The sequence below is a fragment of the Dipteris shenzhenensis genome, chromosome 15 (genome assembly GCF_047967505.1).
Source record: "Dipteris shenzhenensis isolate YYH24624 ecotype China chromosome 15, Dip_SZ_1.0, whole genome shotgun sequence".
In the NCBI taxonomy this organism is placed as follows: Eukaryota; Viridiplantae; Streptophyta; class Polypodiopsida; order Gleicheniales; family Dipteridaceae; genus Dipteris; species Dipteris shenzhenensis.
This window is the reverse complement of record NC_141610.1, coordinates 19,413,295-19,429,612: the sequence shown is the minus strand read 5'-3', so window position 1 is coordinate 19,429,612 and position 16,318 is coordinate 19,413,295. Positions and strand designations below refer to the sequence as shown.

At 44.1% G+C, this 16,318-nt stretch overlaps 1 protein-coding gene, 1 non-coding gene and 4 pseudogenes across 8 annotated transcripts in view; 3 read left to right on the top strand and 3 right to left on the bottom strand.

Moving 5' to 3' along the window:
- Positions 1-8,348, bottom strand: part of LOC147893506 (alpha-1,6-mannosyl-glycoprotein 2-beta-N-acetylglucosaminyltransferase) — an 81,492-nt gene extending 73,144 nt beyond the window's left edge. For 4 of the 7 annotated variants that reach the window (XM_087386135.1, XM_087386136.1, XM_087386132.1 and 1 more), the window contains exon 1: positions 8,001-8,348. The gene's annotated coding sequence lies outside the window, so the exon portion shown is untranslated. Of the gene's footprint in view, positions 1-7,341; positions 7,741-8,000 lie in introns of all 7 variants that reach the window. The other 3 variants (XM_087386133.1, XM_087386137.1, XM_087386134.1) reach the window with 2 other exon arrangements.
- Positions 8,349-12,070: 3,722 nt separating this feature from the next.
- Positions 12,071-13,554, bottom strand: LOC147893505 (25S ribosomal RNA; annotated as a pseudogene).
- Positions 13,555-13,558: 4 nt separating this feature from the next.
- On the bottom strand, positions 13,559-14,461 carry LOC147893504 (25S ribosomal RNA; annotated as a pseudogene; the record flags this gene model as incomplete).
- A 46-nt stretch (positions 14,462-14,507) lies between these two features.
- Positions 14,508-15,174, top strand: LOC147893503 (18S ribosomal RNA; annotated as a pseudogene; the record flags this gene model as incomplete).
- A 300-nt stretch (positions 15,175-15,474) lies between these two features.
- On the top strand, positions 15,475-15,630 carry LOC147893502 (5.8S ribosomal RNA). The gene has a single exon (XR_015542300.1). It is a non-coding gene; the product is annotated as a 5.8S ribosomal RNA (ribosomal RNA).
- A 360-nt stretch (positions 15,631-15,990) lies between these two features.
- Positions 15,991-16,318, top strand: part of LOC147893501 (25S ribosomal RNA) — a 2,214-nt pseudogene continuing 1,886 nt past the window's right edge.

The window sequence follows — 16,318 nt, the reverse complement described above, 5'->3', positions numbered from 1 at the left end:
CAAATTTCCAACCCAAATCAAAGGGCAAATGCAGATCTGACCCAAATGTGACTGTGGCAGGCAATGTTCACTGCAAAAACAACAAATCTGGCAAAAGCCCCAAATTTAATGAGAGCAAATAGGCCCAGAAAAGCCCCAAATTTTGCTGTTTTTTTTTTGCAAATGTGACCCAATGTATGATAATCTGACCCAATGTAGGACACTTAGTCCTAGGTCTAGGTACAAGTACCTTGTACTCTCTATTTTCATTATCCTAGTTGACGTGACGGCTGATTATCATCGATTCTTTGTATTCTCTCTTTTGCCTATCGATCCTACAGTGGTATCAGAGCCCGGATCTGCTCCAGGTCCCCGTACAGTCCGTACATTTTCGTACCAGTCCCCCGTACATCTGCCGCACATGCTCAGCATTGTACATGCGATCCGTACACGCGTCGTACATTGATGTACATGCGCTATCGTACGTCCGTACCTGCATCGTGCGTCCGTACCTGCATACAATACTGCGCCGTACTGTGCTCCATTGTGCTGCACTTTTCGTAGACGTACGATGTGTTTCGTACATGTCCCGTACCCGTATCCGTACAATAGTACCGCGTCATACAGTTTTCGTACAATGTACCAACAATGTACTTGTTCAATACACCGTACTTACCTCGTAACTGCATCCGTACATCCGTACGTTGGATTCAGTTATCTACTTCGTACTACATTCAGTACATCGTACTTGTCCAGTACCTACTTTCTTACAGGCATCGTACAGCCTCCGTACAAGCATCATACCTGTTTCGTACTGGCATCTGTACAGTTGTATTTGCTCCGGGATTTGGTTCAGGACTGTCACATTGTGCCACGTCATCACTCAGGTCAACAAAATTTGGGGCTTTTGTCCTATGTGGCCTAAAAGGCACTAGCACTACAAGTGCCTATATTTATGCCTACAAGGCACATACCATGGCCTATAGGGCATCACTAGAACCACCAGGAGATGGCCTACACTACATTGATAGGTGCTTAGCAGGACCCTTTATAGGTGATTTTGTCATATGTTGTGACCCCATTGTGATCCCTCAGTCCAAGGACAGTCAAGCACGAGCTATGTAGGTCAATCTCCTGGCGTTAGGATCAGTCGTACATAACTTGTACCCACTGGAGAGCACAGTGTCTCTTCAAAGCAGCGCTCAATGCGCTCTTCTCCAAGCTAAAAGCAAATTCTCCCCTATGTTGGGGGAGGGGGCTCTCAATGAGTACAAGGACCCAATTAGTTGTCATCTCCATTACTCTAACCTTTATCTCCCTCTCCCCTCTCTGTGGTGTGTAGCCCAATTGTTGCGCCAACGTGATGGCCTTGTTACTGTAAGACAACACAGGCAATCCTTTCTGGGAGAGACGAGAGAACTCATCTTCCTAGTTAAGCATATACTGGGGCGGTTAAAAGCAAGCTTTCAGATCAGCAACAAACGTAGCCCAAATGAAATTCGTGACATGCATGTTACGGTCAGTATGGTTTCAGGCCCAATGCTGCCACCAAATAACTGCCTCCCTTATGTGTTGACTATAGGGCACTCAACAAGCTCACAGTAAGCAACATATTTCCCATGCCCCGCATCGAGTACATTTTGGAGCGACTCAACGGTGCAAAGTACTTTTCAAAGATTGATCTCAAAAGTGGCTACCATCAAGTCTGCATTTTTTAAGCTGCCATTCCAAAGACAGCTTTCAAGACGGAGCGAGCTCATTGCGAGTTCGTTGTTATGCACTTTGGTCTCAAAAACGCACCGCCCACATTCAACAAGATGATGTCACAAGTATTTGCTCAGCATATTGGCATGTGCCTATTCATCTTTTTAGATGATATCCTTATATTTTCAGCTACAACAGAGCAGTATATTAAGGATGTGCGGAATGCTTTACAGTTATTGCACGACATGTTGGAGATATCATAGCCCAAGAGTGTGGTGATGTGATGTGTTGGTGTGCAGTACTAGGAGTTCTAGTACTAGTTCATGTGTGTCATGTGTGAGTGCCACGTGTCGCTCTGGGAGTTATCCCATACACTTGGTACATGTGTGTGTGTGTGTGTGTGCTCAGCCTATATAAGGCATGTACTTCATTTATCGTGTCATACTTGATGAATGTGCTTCATGTCTTCATTTGAGCATCATTTCCTCACACCCTGACCTTCTCTCTCTCCATCTCCACCATGTTTCTAACATGGTATCATAGCACGTTCACCCTGCCATAGCTGCCACGTCGCCTTGCCACAGCTGCCACATCATCCTAGACCTAACCCTAATCTGTTCTAGCTTTTATTTCTGTAGCCTCCTCAGCCGTGCTCTTTTTCACCTCAGCCCTACTCATTTTGGACTCTATCCTGCAGCATTTGCCCTCCTTTGTGCCCATTCAGCTCCACCATAGCCTGCCTCTCCATAGCCATCTCCTTTTGTGCTCATTTCGCGTCCTTTTCCCTGCTGTCTGCACCCGTTTGAGCATCTCCTCCTGCCACCTTGCTGCTGCTGCATAGCCGACCTGTGGCAGCACACTTCTGGCCACCTTTTCCAACTTTTCAAGGTGTTTCCGAGCAGTTCCAGCCCTGCCAGTGCTGTGTGGAGGCCATCCTCTGCATTTCGGAACATTTTCCAAGGGCTGTGTGTGCATTTCGGAGCATACCAGGCTTGCACGTGTGAAATTTCAAGCTATTTCAGAGCATCTTCAGTCCCGTTTATAGGGTTTCCAGGCTGCTGCAGCAGAGCTGTTCATTCAAGCACATCGGTTGCATATTCTCGGGTGACTTGAAGGCGTCCCTGACCTATTTTGGAACAGCGCTTACATTTGCAAGCTGTTTTAGGGTTGCTGTTGCAGAGCCGCCTCCTTCACACTCATTTTCGGGGCTGCTCTTTGCCTCTCATTCATCACGGGGATGCTCTAGGTCACTGCTTTGCATTTTGGAGCACTCCTTTGGCTCTCTTTAGCCTCCTTCCTGCAGCTCGGGCTTGCTGTCCGCTTTCATCAAGCTCCTTGCCATCATGACTTCATTGTCCTCCAGCTCTTTGCTTGGGCAGAAATTCAAAGGGGAAGGTTTTCCACATGGCAAACCAAGATGCAGCTGCTTCTTATGCGCAAAGGTGTTGGGGATGTTGTTGAGGATGACAAGGTTAAGTTACTTGATCAGCAACTACCAACACCAAAGGATTTGGAAGCGGCAGAATGCTAAGGCCATTGCCGTCATGGTCTTTGCTTGGCCGACACTCTTATTCATCATGTGGACTTCAAGTCAACAGCTAAGGAGATATGGGATCGCCTCGAGACATTGTTTGGTAATAAAATCACCAACTCTAAAGTCTTTCTGAAGCTCAAGTTTTATGATTTGAAAATGGAAGAGAGTGGTGAGTTGCGTGATCATCTAGCACGGTTTCAATCTCTTGTTCAACAACTCTCAAGTTTGAAAAGCACGCCAAATGATGAAGATAAGATGGCTGTCCTTATGAAGAGTACCCATGGAATCTCTCGCTTTGAGCAAACTCTTCAAGTCCTTCGCCTTGCCACTACCACGTTTGATGATATGGTGGCACTCCTCATTCAGAAGCCCGTCGCAATCGGAAGCCTCTCTTGCCTCTCTTAGTGATCAAGCATTTGCTTCCACCAGCAATTGGAAGACCAACAAGAACATTATGCAGTCGCAATCGGAAGCCTCTCTTGCCTCTCTTAGTGATCAAGCATTTGCTTCCACCAGCAATTGGAAGACCAACAAGAACATTATGCAGGTCCTGCAAGAGGAAAGGACACATTGAAGCTCACTGCATCAAGAAGAAAGAACAAGAACAAGAGAAGCACCATCGCCAATCTCCTTGCTAAAGAAGAAGCTGAACCTGAAGAGCCCCAGAGGAGATACACGCAGCTCCAACAGAGGTTCACAGCCTCTCTCTTGAAGACGCGGACCCTTACGACTAGGATTGGGCTTTCTAGGCCCCCTATGCTAGCGTTGAGTCAATAAAGGTTCTCAGCATTGAGTTGTCGCTCTATACTAAATGTATTTGGAGTCAATAAGAGGTACTCTACCTTGGGTTGTCCCCCAAAAATGAATGTATTGTCTTTTACTTTGGTTTGATGGTATTGACCACCCAGTTCAGAGTAAGGAGGGGTGACGAGTGATGGTGGTTTGCCCTTGCGGGTCGCAAGCTGACTGAGAAGTCATTATCACACGGGAGGTGTTGGATACTTAAACTTGCTCTTTGCAGTATTGAAGGGGGGTGTTGGAGATATCACAGCTGAAGAGTGTGGTGATGTGATGTGATGTGTTGGTATGTAGTACTAGAAGTTCTAGTACTAGTTCTTATGTGTGAGTCATGATTGAGTGCCACATGTCACTCTGAAAGTTATCCCATTTACACTTGGTACATGTGTGTGTGTGCTCAACCTATATAAGGCTTGTACTTCTCTTATCATGTCATACTTAATGAATGAATGAAAGCCTTCTTCATGTCTTCATTTGAGCATCATTTCCTCACACACCCTCTCTCTCTCTCTCTCTCTCTCTCTCTCTCTCTCTCTCTCCACCATGTTTCTAACACGATAGCTCTATCTTAATGCCAAAAAGAGTGAATTTGCGCTGATGGAGATTCAGTATCTACGTTACATCATCAAAGCCGATGGCATTCGCTTGAATCCCGAAATGATTCAAGCTATCACTAGTTGGGCTATCCCCACGACGGCTCCAATCATTCATTAGTCTCTCATATGGACGGATTCTCAACTTATGCGGCGCGGCACCTCTTACAGATCTATTGAAGGGGGTGAAGACACGTCGACAGAAAGTGACAATTACAAGTAAAGCTTTAGAGGCCTTTCATGACTTACACAGTGGTTGGCCACCACAACGCCAATTATGAAAATAGCGTCATGGGATAATCCTTTCCTAATCATCTCCGATGCAAGTAATGTAGCCATCGAGGCAGTCTTACAACAGAAAGATCGACTCGTTGGCCTACTACAGTCGGAAGATCAATGACACCGAGAAGAACTATGAAAATAGCGTCATGGGATGATCCTTTCCTGATCATCTCCGGTGCAAGTAATGTAGCCATCGAGGAAATCTTACAACAGAAAGATCGACTCGTGGCTTACTACAGTCGGACCTCAATGACACCAAGAAGAACTATTCAATATATGATAGGGAATTGCTCGGGGTTATTCAAGCATTGAAGCACTGGAAGCCATTTCTTTACGGGCGGACTTTTACAGTAAAGACAGATCATCAAGCTCTTAAGTGGCTTCAGACAATGCCAAGTTCACAATGGAGTGATCTGCAACAAAGATGGAGTCTAATCTTTCAGCAGTTCGGGGGTATGATTGAGTATGTCCCTGGTAAGAATAACCTGGTCGCCGATGCTCTTAGTCGAAATAGCTCTATTCAGACCATTCGGAGGGACACTGTGCTCGAGATACAAGGGAAGGACCTACACAGTATGCAGATTTGGTAGAGTTTAGTACTCAATTCCACTTTGCAGACCTCATTTCAACAACGCTCGAAGTCATCAGCAAGAACAACTCTCCTTTTTCCACATTGGTTTCCATGTTTACAGACTCCTCTGACTCTTAGCCTAAATATCCTTGCAATGGGCATTCGTTTCGAACGGGGTCCCCCCCCCCCAAAAGGAAATAAACGTACATCACAAGCAAAGCTAAGTTCATTAGTACCAAGATTCTTGCCAAAACACACATGCACACACACAGAAGGGGAGGGTACTTTATTAAAGCAAAAGCAACATAGAGACAAGGATCCATGAGACACATAATAAACTCAAAGCAATACACAACCTAAGATCACATACACATGCAAAAACAGGAGAAGTCTAAAACATTAGAAAGAAATGTGCTTCGTGTCGGATGATCCTATACATGCCAAGGACTGAAATCCCAAAGCTATAACAATAACACAGAACAATTTACCCACTATAGAACAAATTAGATGATTGAATTATGCTGAATTCTTAGATAAAAGCACTATTAATTGTAGAAAGGTGAGAGAACCTATGAAATTGAGACGAGATTGCCCCATAGCTAGCCACATCATAATGTTATAATCAAAAAGGCATTCTTATGTACCATCATCAACGTACTGCAGAGATATCAACCTCTAACACTATACTAGATTGAGTAATGCAATATCTAAGACCTGTGCAATGAGGTTCACAAAAAACATGTAGGCAAATTCATCTAATGAATGAATACTGAACTTTGTCCATAAAATCTTTAGTGTTTAGAGCTTATGGGACAAGCAAATCGTCTTTGAACCGCCGAACTTCACTCAGTTAATAAAGAACTATTGGCCAAGTCTTGGAAGAGATCAATCGTTGAGCATTGATCATTTTGTCATTGCTCCTTCACAAAAATGTTCCTTTGTATGCATGCTTAGTAAGTCTTATAGGGCATGAAAGAAGCCTCAAGAGACATATGCTTGAACAATATATTTGACTTTCATGTGACTGCATGCATAGTGGATACTAGCAAAGATTATGTCCAAAGAGGATTTTCATCTACTTTCATTTGTGATTTCAGATGTAAAGTACTCAAAAAGAGTATAATCAATAGGATAGCCTAAATGACGCACCTCCCAACTTATCTTTGAAGAGAACAATCTCAGCGCACGGGAAAGGAATATTAAAGCATTAAACCAACCTATGCCAAAGCTATCAAGCTAGTTTTCCTTACTTCAGATCAAGCTTCTTATTAACCATGTTGTAAGTTTAAGTTCTCGTCCTTCATATATATGTATTTCGATTATCAAGTTGCTTAATACATGATTCACACCTCCGTTGCTTTTGCTTCCCCTCTCCACGTTTGCCTTGGAAGCTTGTGCCTTCCATACACTACCAATGCAAGCTTCTTGCGTCCACAAAATGCAGCTCAGATGACCTTCTTGATTCTTGCTCTTTGCAAATTTTCCCCGTCCTTTCTTCCTTTTCCCTCCATGATTTACTTCCCTAATTCTTACCGCTTACAATAAAGTTGTCAAGTTAATTAATACTTGCGTCATCTACACTTATTACATGAACATGATTCTATTCAAAGCCTCCTTTATGCAATTGACAGCCCTCCTAGTCTTAATGTTTAATCCAAATGGAGCTCTGCAAGGTGCTCCATCAGAATATATTATTTGCAGCATATGTAACAAGTTGACCACACTTTTAGGCCCAACCCATCTTTTTAAGGCCATAAACAACAATGCCAATTTCAAATTTCAATGTCATTCAAGAATCAAAAGCTATAAGTTCATGATGTTAAACAATGAACGTAGAAGGGAAAAGAGGCATTCATAATGAATTTGTGACATCCGGTTACCTCTACAAGAAGTGTGCTGGAAAAGAAATTAATTGGCGGTCATACCAGCCTTCCTTCTATAGCAAAAGGACGCGATGATACTTATAAACACTCCTCCTCCTCATATCACTAACACCATAAAAAAGAATGTACTAACGGCTTGATCCGTGCAAGCCTTCTCTTCCCACGACACTCGATGCATCACACGATCATTAAATCCAATCACTCAATAGTGCTGATAGCTATCATTGTCGCAATCATTCTCCACACCGCCTGATAGTAGCGGCAGCTGGAGACTGAATCCTCCTCACTCATGCTGCAAAAGACAGTAAATCTCCTCTCGCTGAGATGGCATATTCCAGAAAGTCCCAAATGCCTTTTCTTGCAATCTGTAAACGTCAGTCTCACATCACGTGCCCCCTGGCGTTCAGGTTGCTTACTGTTACTTTTCCAACCAAGATAAAACGAGATGCGCTAAACGGGAAAATTTGCGTGAAATGTCTCACTAATATCACAGAAAAGGGAGGAGGAATTCAAGAGATGCTATCCTCCACTTGAAATTCCTTAGGACCAAAAAAAAAAACTACGCGGAGAAATGTCAGCTTAAATTACATGTTGGGATTGAAAAATATGCGTCCCTATAAGTTTAGGAGACGGAGATCCGAGAGCTAAATAAGAACCTGGCTACCAATTGGAGGCCCTTGAAGTGCCGCCGACGGATCGCAAGCAAGAACCGCGGGTTTTGGGGTCCAAAACTTCTCCAGGCGAGCTTTAGCTTTGCTCCTGTGTGCCGTATTCAAGCTAGCTGCGAAAACGGCAAAATGCTGGCGATGGAGAAGTGGCAATTGTTGTGATTTTGCGTGTTGGAAAGGGGATGAGGAGGGGAGGAATGGATTGGAGAGGTGATGAGTGACTTGCAAAGTGGAAACTTAAAAAGGGGACGAATGGAGAAGATGGTGGGATTACTGGGATAAAGGATGGTTATAAGCTTCTCCTCATTCAGCACCAGTGTAAAGAACCCCTTTTGCTAACCCGGGAGGAAAGTCCTCGGAATATGGCGAGTAAGAGTGGTTTGCTTTCAGACACAGAGGACGAACATGCAGTGGAGGATCGCTGCCCCCCACAACATCGTTCACACCACTCGGTGGTCATGACCTAATTAAAGGCTTGCCACACTGTTACACTAACAGATGATTGCCTTACTGGTTGAAGGAACCTTGCAAGTTCAAATGGTAAAGGTTTAACTCCCAACCATTGCATTTCCCGCCCTTTTCTTTTCTTTGGCAAAGGAGTTGGGCAGCCTTCTGCAGCAGTCAGACACTATTTCTTTTCCTTCACGTTCGTGGCCGCGTCTCACCTATTGGCCCAAGTAGGACTAGGAACCTATCCTCCACTTTTTCTCCATGTTCATTGCGCATGGTGTGAACCCTGTGTAAGAGGGGTTGGACTCGTTTCAGCATTCTTCTCCCTTCGTTGGCAATATTTCATTCACTTGCAGCTTTTTCAAAGTTATCATGCTGAACGCAGTGCCGACGCCTGATAGAAGTAATGGAATCATCCAATTGTTAATCCTTTGAAATGAAGGACGTCTGAGACAAATTGCAACAAGTTCGTTCGAGCCTACTTCATTTTCAATAAAGGCAATTTGAGAGGTATCTCGAAATGTCCACTTCAATCACTCTGCTTTGATATTGTTGTCTAGCCTGCTGCAAGCTTTTCACTCCTAATGAGAGTGAAAGCACATGATGCTCGGACGGGGAAATTGAATGCACCCGTTCGGGTGCATGTGAAACCTATAGAGTGACTGTGAGCCTACAAAATGGAGACTTAAAAAGGGGATGAACGGTGGGGAAAAGAATGGTTATAACTTCAGCATTGTGCGAACAACTCCCTTTTTGCTAACCCACTCGAATGCACCCGTTCGGATGCATGTGAAACCTATAGAGTGACTGTGAGCCTACAAAATGGAGACTTAAAAAGGGGATGATGATGGGGAAAAGAATGGTTATAACTTCAGCAATGTCCCTTCTTGCTAACCCACTTAACCTAAGGGTGGTTACACACCTGCCTCTTGCCTGCTTAAGGAATTGCTTACACACACAGAGTGGATGAGCACGGGAAAAAAGGTCATGGGTCCCATGCTTGTCAGCAAGTAGGCTTTAGCTTATTGATTGAGCTGTTACGAAAAGATAGAAGATCCAAAACCATTTATGAAGCTGCAATGGCCCTCCAATGGGGGAGAGTGCCCATGTGTGCAAGACACATGTACTTTTGCTATGGAGTCCTTTGCATGCAAGGGACGTTGAGAATTGAAGGGGGAGAGATTGTGAGAATGCAAGTGAGAATGCGTGACATGAAAGGGTATCACCCTTTCAATAGTGGCCTTTGGAATCCAAGGCTCATGTACCCATTTACTACCCTTAGCCTATGAATATGACTTCCTACCATTCAAATGAACCCATGCATCCTACCCATTCCTACCCCCTAGGACCTAGCATGTGTGAGTGCTCATCTTTATATAAATATCAAATAGTCAAATACATAATCGATGGCTCTTTGCCATTATACCTACCTAGCCTACCTTCTATCTTAATACATTCCATCAATTAACCTAATACAATCTAAACCATAATATTGTCGCGACATGAGCTCTAGTGGGGTCCATGGTTCAAAGGCTAGGCAGGGGACTTTGGTTGTCCACGCTTTTGTCCACCCACTTTTTAAGGATCCAATCTTTTTTTGGGAAGGGGACTAAAAAGATATGTATTTTATATATTGATAAAATATATTACATTACGAGTCCAAATCTCCATAGATGGAGTCTATTTAGGTGAACTATAACAGTAAAACCAGCAAAATACTAAAGCTAAAAAATCACTAAAGTAAGTTGCATTCCATCGAAAGTGTCATCATAAAAAGAGTATTGAGCGACCATTGGGCTATATCTCAAGAAATTTGGAACACTTGTGAGGTTGTAGCAGCAAAAGATTGATCACCAGGAGTAATGTGTCCAATAGGAGCACTTATTGTAGCACCATTCTCAGGAGCATTAGCTATAGCAACAACATTCTTTGTCTTCTATTGGTAAAAGCTTCAATTTCATCCTGTAGTTCTCAACTCACATGCACACGACAGCATGGCAAACCTTGCTTTTCTATGGGTTGTCCATCAACTTTTGAGTGTAGCCTTGATTTTTCCACCTTTATACTTTTTGTGAGATAAAAGAGGAAAAGGGCAATGCTCTCAACTCACATGCCCCCAGTAGCATGGCAAACCATATAATCTATCAATACTCCACCCATATTATTCATACATCAAAACATTAGTGTCCACCAATATGAACTAAATGGGGGGAAATTTAGAAAGGAGGAAACTAAAGAGGGGAGAAAGTGGGGGGAAAGAGGGGAAAATGAGGACAATGGGAGGGATTAGGGAGGGGAGAGGAGGAGGAAAGAGGGAAAAAAGGAGGAAGGGAGAAAAAAAGAGAACAAGGAAGAGAAGGAAGGTGGATGGGAAAACAAGAAAAGAAAAACTCACACAAAACAAGCTTACATCTTGTGTTCTTTAGAGAGCAAAAGTCCAAGCTTGAGTTGTCTTTGCCTAGCTTGAGTGTGGAGGGGATGGATAGTTAGATGGAGAGGATGGGTGTTGGGTATGAAACTAGAGGAAAAAGGACAATAAACAAAGGCGCCGTGATGTAGTTGTGGTTTGCCTACCTTTTTTAGGGCAATATCATCACTAAAACCATTGATATAAGCATGAAAATCTACTTGGCAATGCTGATATAAGCATCAAAAAAGTTTTGATATTGCTTAGAATATTTGAATATACTTTAAAAAGTAAATGTATTATGTTAGTAAGAGTGAAAATCCACTCCAAGGTACCAATGCATGAAAGATCCATTGAACCTCCTCCATGCAAAGTTTCATTTTGACTAAACCTCGTTAAGGCATCTTAAAAGCTTACCTAATAAAAAATTTAGCGCTTTATGTGCAATATGATGTTAGCACTAAACTGAAAATAATGGGGCCTTATATGTATTTTAATTGTCGGAACAATTAGAGATTAGACTTTCCATGGCCTACTCGATGTGTTGGCCCATTATATATATCCATAACTTCTATAAAAATTATAGGTCCGTGGGGTGCAAGCAGATCTAACAAAACACATGAATGACTATAAATGATCAAACTAAGGTTATTATAAAGGTCTATGTGACTAAGTACATGAATATTGTGAAGGGCATGCCCTACCTTGCTATGACAAAATTTTAGAGGCAAGTGAAGTTAGTGGCTCCTTGAAAAAAGTTGTTATACTGGAAAGCTTGATATAACCGTTTATTTTTCACATTTTAATAGACAAATATATCGACACTATGCGAGATTCGATAGTTATTTTGACACTAGTTCTGTATCAATGCTTACTTTGATGGTTAGGGTTTTGTATCCAATTATTTTGATGCTTAGGGTTTTTTTTTCAAGTTTTTTGGATTAAAACTATATTTTCTATGATAGATAATTATTTCTTTTGCATACTTTTTAAAAATTTTATGGGATAAAATTTGTGGATTTGCAGATAACTTTGATCACCTCAAATGTGGTAGAGAAACGTGAAAATTGTTTCGAGCACTTAGGCGAGAAGATATTATGTGAATATGCACGATGTAAGAGTTCCATAAGTAGATAAGTTTTCATAGCTAATAAGCTATTCAAGGCTATGGGTGTTTCAAACTATAGGTACATCTGTAAAACAATGAGGATGTATGAGTGTAAGGATTCCTGCATTTGAGAATCATTGGCCTTGTGTGACATGTGATTATTTATTTAAATATGTGGACATATTATTACACCTCGGTGAGAGAAGCAAACAGCTTGGATCCGGGGAGGCTCTTAACACATGCTCTCAGGGATGCACGAGCACCCCTACTATCAGGCGGGGTAACAACCAGGGAGGTAGAGAGCACCGCGTCTAGCACAGATTCTAACTTAGAGTCATTCAATCATAATCCTACACATGGTAGCTTTGCGCCACTGGCTTTTCAACCAAGCGCAATGACCAATTATGTGAATCAACGGTTCCTCTCGCACTAAGTTGGTTTATTATTGTGGCACCGCTCATCAGTAGGGTAAAACTAACATGTCTCATGATGGTCTTAACCTAGCTCATGTTTGCTATTGGTGGGTGAACAATCCAACACTTGGCGAATTTTGCTTCGCAATGATAGGAAGAGCCAACATCAAAGGATAAAAAAGCAACATCGCTATGAACGCTTGGCTACCACAAGCCAGTTATCCCTGTGGTAACTTTTCTGACACCTCTAGCTTCAAGTTTTGAAACACTAAAGGATTGATAGGCCACGCTTTCATAGTTCGTATTTGTACTGAAAATCAAAATCAAATGAGCTTTTACCCTTTTGTTCCACACGAGATTTTTGTTCTCGTTGAGCTCATCTTAGGACACTTGCGCTATCTTTTAACAGATGTGATGCCCCAGCCAAACTCCCCACTAAACAATGACTTCCACTTAGATCGGGGAGCGCGAGCGTGCCTTAAGACCAGAAGCAGGGGCCAAACCCTGCCTCCACCTCATGGAGTAAGTAAAATAACATTAAAAGTAGTGGTATTTCACCTGTGCCAGAGGCTTCCAGTTATTCTACACCTCTTAAGTCATTTCACAAAGCAGACTAGAGTCAAAGCTCAACAGACTCTTCTTTCCCCACGGATTCTTCCAAGCCCATTCCCTTGGCTATGGTTTCGCTAGATAGTAGATAAGGACAATGAAATCTCATTAATCCATTCATGCGCGTCACTAATTAGATGATGAGGCATTTGGCAACCTTAAGAGAGTCAGAGTCACTCCCGCCTTTTACCCATGCTTGGTTGAATTTCTTCACTTTGACATTTAGAGCACTGGGCATAAATAAAATTGCGTCAGCATCCACAAGGACCATTGCAATGCTTTGTTTTAATTAAACAGTCATATTCCCCTTGTCCATACCAGTTCTAAGATGGTTGTTCAACGCCTAGGGAGGGCCGCCCCGAGGGTTGGTGTTCTGTGGCAGTCGCCCGGTCGGCATGCGAGGGCTCACCCTTGCTGCCACTGAGGCAGCTTGGGCAAACCCCCAACAGCCTCCGGGGTCAGACTGCAGACTCCTAGACCCAGCCCTTAGAGCCAATACTTTTCTCGAAGTTACGGATCCATTTCGCTGACTTCCCTTACCTACATTTATCTATCTCTTCACCTTAGAGACCTGATGCAGTTATGAGTACAACCGGGCGCAATTGGCAATCGCTCCTCTGGATTTTCATGGGCCATTAGTACATTGGAAGCTGCAAGATGTGTGGAGCTTTACCAACCGTTGGACCCTATCCGAGGGTGATCCGAGGGTGGGCAGGTTGTTAAAAAGAAAAGAGAACTCTTCTTGGGGCCCCCATCTCGGCATGTCAAGATTCGGTCATGTTAGTGTCCACCACCACCTCCCTCAATTCGAGAATATTGACCCGATTCCCTTTTGATGCGCGGTGCGCATTGCGCCCTTGACACAGAACTGCCCCATCTCTTAGGATCGACTAACCCATGTCCAATTTTTGTTCACATGGAACCTTTCTCCACTTCGGTCTTCAAAGTTCTCATTTGAATATTTGCTACTACCACCAAGGTCAGCACCGGGGGCCATTTCACTTAGGCTCGTGCTCGGAGTTGTGCCATGATCCCCGCACGCTCTTGCTCATCGGGCCCTTGCACTCCATCCCACATCGCCAATTTTGCTTACAAAAAATGGCCCAATTGGAGCTCACATTCTGCATGGGGTTTCAACGGAGCAATCGCAACCGCTTACCTATTTTAAAGTTTGAGAATAGGTCGAGGGTGTTACACCCCCAATGCCTCTAATCATTTGCTTTAGCCGATAAAATTGTGAGGACCTCCAACTATCGTGTGGGAAACTTTGGAGGGAACTAGTTACTAGATGGCTCAATTAGTCTTTTGCCCCTATACCCAAGTCTGACGAAGAATTTGCACGTTAGTATCGCTATGAACCTCCACCAGAGTTTCCTCTAGATTCGCCCTGCTCAGGCATAGTTCACCATCTTTCAGGTCCTAGCAAGTATGCCAACTAGGGATTGGCGGATGTTCCTTTGATGACTCCACCAACACCTTATGAGAAATCAAAGTCTTTGGGTTCCGAGGGGAGTATGGTCGCAAGGTTGAAATAGGGCACCACTAGGAGGGGAGCCTACGGTTTAATTTGACTCAACATAGGGAAACTTACCAGGTCCAAACATAGTGAGGATTGATAGATTAAGAGCTCTTTCTTGACTCTATGGGTGGTGGTGCATTGCCGTTCTTAGTTGGTGGAGTGATTTGTTTGGTTAATTTCGTTAACAAACGAGACCTCAGCCTGCTAACTAGTTACGTGAAGGATGCTCTTCGTCGCCAACTTCTTAGATGGACTATGGCTGTCTAGGTGATGAAAGTTTGAGGCAATAATGGGTCTGTGATGCCCTAAGATGTTTTGGGCCGTATGCGGGCTACACTGATGAATTCAACGAGTTTATCGCTTGGGCTGAGACGCTCGGGTAATCTTCTAAAATTTCATCATGATGGGGATAGATCATTGCAATTATTGATCTTCAATGAGGAATTCCTAGTAAGCGCGAGTCATTAGCTCGCATTGACTACGTCCCTGCCCTTTGTACACACCACTCGTTGCTTCTACTGATTGAATGGTACGGTGAAGGTTTTGGATCGTGGCGACATCGGTGGTGCCTGCGATGTTGTGAGAAGTTCATTAAGCCTTATCATTTAGAGGAAGGAGAAGTCGTAACAAGGTTTTCATAGGTGAACCAGTGGAAGGATCATTGACACACGTCCGTGAGGAACGACGCAAATTATGGAACGTTGACGCGAGGGGCTATGCTCGGAGGTGCGGCCATTGACACCCTGCCCCCGAGCCGAGTGACACTAGGTTGACGACCGTGTGACGATAAGACGGGGAGGGAGACCCTCTCTCCTCGCTCGACATCGAGGGGGTTGCCCCCTCCTTTGTGCCCCTGGTATGGGCCGCATCTTCCGCTCCCCCGGGAATAGGACACACCAAAGAAATGCATCAGACTAAGTCTCCTCCCTCCGAGAGGACATGATGCACAAAGCAACGACTCTCAGCAACGGATATCTCGACTCTGGCACAACGATGAAAAATGCAGCAAAATGCGATACGTAGTGTGAATTGCAAAATTCAGCGAATCATCGAGTCTTTGAATGCAACTTGCCCTTGCGGCCCCATCCAAGGGCATGCCTGCCAGAGCATCCGCACCACATTGTGCCCTTGTCCCCTCCTCCAAAGCGATAGATGGGGTAGAGCTGGCCGTCTGCATGGCCCTCGTCGATGCGCCCCCTCCACAGAGAGAGAGAGAGAGAGAGAGAGAGAGAGAGAGAGAGAGAGAGAGAGAGAAAGAGAGAGAGAGAGAGAGAGAGAGAGAGAGAGAGAGAGAGAGCATGGTGCGCTCGGTGCGGGTGTTGCGGTTGGCTAAAATGGACCAGTGGCACTAGGCGACATCTCGTCGTGAGGGTGGTTCATCCCCCAAGAGGGGGCCGACTGTTTGTGGAACGACAACACGTAATTGTTGATGTAAACGGGCTTGCAGGTCTACGAACCCATGTTCACGACATGGACCTCGGAGGCAAGGCTAATCGCTGAGTTTAAACATATCACTAATCGGAGGAGAAGAAACTAACGAGGATTTCCCCAGTAGTGGTGAGCAAACAGGAAAGAGCCTAGCTTGAGAATTGCGTGGCCTCATCATGTGAATTGTAGTCTAGAGAGGCATCCTCTGCAAGACGGACTGAGCCTAGGTCCCCTAGAAAGGGGCGCCGAAGATGGTAAGAGCCTCGTCAAGCTTGGACCCTGTCGCTCCATGAGGCATTGTCTACGGCGAGTCGAGCTATTTGGGAATGCAGCCTTAAGTGGGTGGTAAGTTTTGTCCAAGGCTAAATACGG